Source organism: Urocitellus parryii, chromosome X (assembly GCF_045843805.1).
Source record: "Urocitellus parryii isolate mUroPar1 chromosome X, mUroPar1.hap1, whole genome shotgun sequence".
Lineage (NCBI taxonomy): Eukaryota > Metazoa > Chordata > Mammalia > Rodentia > Sciuridae > Urocitellus > Urocitellus parryii.
In genome coordinates this window covers 68131153-68135663 of record NC_135547.1, presented here as the reverse complement: position 1 = coordinate 68135663, position 4511 = coordinate 68131153, and the positions used below count along the sequence as shown (strand labels likewise).

The following is a 4511-nucleotide window of genomic DNA, read 5'->3' as shown; positions in this document are numbered from 1 at the left end:
GGTTCTGCTGTGAACCCCTTTTGGTCATCTTAAGCCCCTGTCAAATGACTTCTGAAAGGGGAAACATCCTATGATCTAATGCTTTAGGTAGGGATTGACAATTCAGTGGGAACAAGTGTTGGTGCATGTGGGACACACACTAGGACACATGATAGATATATACATGTGTGCAAATATGTGTGTACCTGAACAACTATTAGGTAATCAACTGATAACATCACAAGAGAAGCAGTCAGAGGAGCTAAATTGCAAGGGGCTGGGGAGAAGTGTGCAAAGACACATTTTTCTCCTCCTCATAGATATATTGGGCGCTGAGACTTCAGATACTTACTGTGTCTCTGCATTTCATTGACAGGGAAACTACTGTGATTAGACCCTTTGGGGGGATGTCCTTCCAGCTTCTGGGCTTTGAGCATTTTCTTTTTTTTTATTGGTTATTCAAAACATTACAAAACTCTTGACATATCATATTTCATACATTCGATTCAAGTGGGTTATGAACTCCCATTTTTACCCCAAATACAGATTGCAGAATCCCGACTATATTTCAAGTCGTCATGGCGGGGTATAGGGAAAAGTTTTCAATTAGCAATAATCGCGCCTCGGATAAACCTCATCGGCTACGATACTGCCACTGTGCAAAGTTACTTTGAGCATTTTCTGAGCTGTGTTCAGCCTGAGTGCTCTGATATTCTTGTTTACACCATCATCTCCTGAGTGTAACCTCATTTTAAATGGACAGATGAAGGTCCTAATAATAGAAAGGAGAAGTAATATCCTTTAAGATGTTACCAGATTTCTGTTCCTCTCTACCTTTGGAGCCCTCATTCCTTTACTCTTCAGGCTTCTAGTAATACTGTAATCTCTACCTCCACCCCTTTAAGCAGGTTTTAGGCAAGTACTTAACCCTTTGGTGTGATCATTTAGTGACCTTCCATGTGACTATCACTCCTTTGGTCCCTTCTTTGATGAATGGATGTAGGGAAGGGGTTCTTCATTCTGAGCTTCTATATCCTGGTAAAGCCTCAGTCAATGGGAAAAAAAAGATGTATTTAGCAGGCAGACGGACCCATTTCTCTTCAAAACAAAAATTAAAGTGGCTCCTTTTCTCTCTTTAAGGTTAGCTGTGTTGTAAAGCCTGATAAGAAAAGAATAGCTACTTTCTTGCACATATATTGTCAAAGCTTTTCTGCTTGCACAAGAGAAACCTGGCTTGGAGTTTAAAGTAAGTTCACTTGGGCTGAGGTCAGCTATGGGTCTCTTAGATTCTGGGAAGGAAGAGGAAGAAGGGTATTGAAAACAACAATCACCCTTTGGTCATTATGAGGAGACTCTTCCTCCTTGGCTGAGACTTTTGCTTTGACAAATTAAAAAACAAACCACCACATCTTTAATATATTCTAAAGGAGGTTTCAGCGAATCGTTGAGATGTGGGTCCTTGCTCTGTTTCTCTCTTTGTGTAAATCTGTAACTAAAAACTATTCCTTTGTGATAAACCAGACACCCCTCCCCCACTCTCTACTAACTGTGCTAATTACCTTGAGAGTTGTCAGGATGTTTATATAAGTCTTAGACTGATTAAAAGAAAGCTTCCTGGACCTAGCCAAGGAATCTAGGTGCTCCTGTCAACATGGTTATTTAAAATAAAGTTCATTAAACCTCCTCATTTAAACATAGACTCCAGGAGTGCTATAATATGGTTCAAATGAAATTAATTCATCTTTAGCTTATCTTGCAGAAACCAGAAAACACAGCTGGACTTAAATGTTACCTGATGAACAGTCCTTTCAAACCATACAAAGGTAGGTAAAGACCCTGACTTCTTCATGGAAGCAACTGAAATCTACAAAGACATAAAAGTTATTTAGACCTCCTGAATTCTTCTGGAAACAATCAGGAATCAGTCATTTTATATCAATGAGGCATTAAGTTAATCAAATACAGAAGGACCAACATAGGGGAAGAGAGAAGGGAGACTTATGGGAACTTAATTGAACAAAGGAATGTGATATACAGACTAAGGTACTGGAACATCTATCTCAGTGCATTCTTAGATCTGGAAACTCAGACTCCCTAGGCAGCATTCAAGCTTTTGGCTTGGATTTGGAGAACAGATTATTAAACACAGAATGATGTATTAGTAACACTGGGGCTTTTCTTGGTGGAGCTGCTGTCATGACAATAAATAGAAGAGAAGTTCCCTGAATGAAGTATATAGCAATTTATTTGTTCCTAAAGTAATAAATATTTGGGTTCAATATGCATTCATTTATTCATTCACATACCATCTAGAGTAATTGGGACAACAAGGAAGAAAGCAGCCACAAAGAATCAGTCATCTGCAACCCAGAACTGATGAACTCTTCCTTCAAAAAAGCTTAATAAAGGGGTGGGGGTGTAGCTCAGTGGTAGAGCTCTTAGCATGTGTGAAACTCTAGGTTCACTGCTCAGCATCACACACACAGAAAAATACCTAATCAATGAAATCAGTGAGATAGTAGACTAGGAATCTCCTGGCCTTTATTCCTCCTCTCCAAAGAAACACTCAATAAACTAGAATCTGAGCCAAATAACTACAGGAAAACTGGAAATCAATCAGAGATTGGTAGTAGCCAAGAAAAGCCCAGGCCACAACAACAGCAACAACAACAAAAAAAATACAGTAGTGGAAGCAGTAAGAAATTTGCAGCATTTTTATTCACCCTCCACCCCCTACTGGGCTCCCACAGTGTGGTAGAGGGTTTTGGAGAAGCAGAAGCTTGATCTTTAGTCCCTTTCAAAAGTTGGGAAAAGCAGAGCAGACCACGTTTTCAGTCTTTTAACCTGTCTGTGGATTGTGTAAGGAATTTGCCTCTGTAACAGCTAAGAATTTAGAAAGTATCTTGAGACAAATTAAAATGAAAATACAGCTCACCGGGGCTGGGGATGTGGTTCAAGCGGTAGCGCGCTCGCCTGACATGCATGCAGCCCGGGTTGATCCTCAGCACCAAATACAAAAAAGATGTTGTGTCCACCGATAACTAAAAAATAAAATATTAAAATTCTCTCTCCCTCTCTTTAAAAAAAATAAAAAATAAATACAGTTCACCAAAACTAATGGGATTCAGTGACAACAGAGATAACAGGAAAACCTATAGCTGTAAAATTTTAAATTAAAAGAGAAGAATGATCTCAAATTGTTCTTATGTTTTATTGTAACCTTATGCTTTATGGCACTAGAACAAGAACAACAAACTAAATCCAAAGCTAGGGCTGTGGTTGTGGCTCAGTGGTAAAGCTTGCCTTGCATGCATGTGTGAGGCCCTGGGTTCAATCCTCAGCACCACATAAAAATAAATAAATAAAATAAAGGTATTGAGTCCATCTACAACTAAAATATATTTTTAAAAAAGCTAGTAGAAGGAAGGAAATGTTAAAGATTAGAGCAGAGATAAACAAAATGGGGTCTAGAAAAACAATATAGAGTATCTGTTAAATAATCAATGAAATTGACAAAACTTTAGCTAGATTAATCTAATTCCTTAGATTAATGAAGGAAACACTGCAAACTGAAACAACTAAAATCACAAATGAAAGAGGAGACATTATTACTGATTTTCCAGAAATAAAAAGGATATATGAGAATAATATAAATAATTATATGTCAACAAATTGGATAACCTAGATAAAATAGGTAAAACCCACCAAATACAACTTATCTGGACTGAATCATGAAGAAATAAAAAATGTAAATAGATCTACAAGATTGAATCAATAATCAAAACCTTCTGAACAAAGAAAATCCCAGAGCTATAGGCATTCATAAGTGAAACCTGAAAGCATTCACAAAAAGATTTAACATCAATCATCCTCAAACTCTTTCAAAAAATAGAAGAGATGAGAAAACTTCCAAACTTGTTCTGATGCCAGAATTACCCAGATACTAACATCAGACAAAAGACTATAAGAAAACTATAAATGAATGTCCCCTATGAACATTAATGCAGAAATTCCCAATGAAATATTATAAAACCTAATGCAACAGTGTGTTAAAAGGATTATATGTTATGACATTAGGTATTTATTAGGCACACTCTGTAATCCCAGCAGCTGAGGAGGATGAGGCAGGATTGTGAGTTCAAAGCCAGCCTCAGCAATTTAGTGAGGCCCTGAGCAACTAAGTGATACTCTGTCTCTAAATAGAATATAAAACAGTCTGGTGATGTGGCTCAGTGGTTAAGTGCCCCTAAATTCAATCTCTGGTACAAAAAAAAAAAAAGAAAGAAAGAAAGAAAGAAAGAAAGAAAGAAAGAAAGAAAGAAAGAAAGAAAGAAAAAGAAATGGAGCTGGGTGCAATGGCACATGATCATTTCCCCAGCTCTGGAGGCTGATGCAGGAGGATCATGAGTTCAGAGCCAGCATCAGCAATTTAGCAAGACCCTACCTCAAAATAAAAAAGGAAAAATGGCTGGGATGTGGTTCAGTGGATAAGTGCCTCTGGGTTCAATTCCTGGTACCAAAAGAAGAAAAAA

The 4511-nt window shown here is 37.7% G+C and overlaps 1 pseudogene; it reads right to left on the bottom strand.

Annotated features, from left to right (window-relative positions):
• Positions 1-491: 491 nt before the first annotated feature.
• LOC144250865 (U4 spliceosomal RNA) lies at positions 492-646 on the bottom strand (annotated as a pseudogene).
• Positions 647-4511: the final 3865 nt, after the last annotated feature.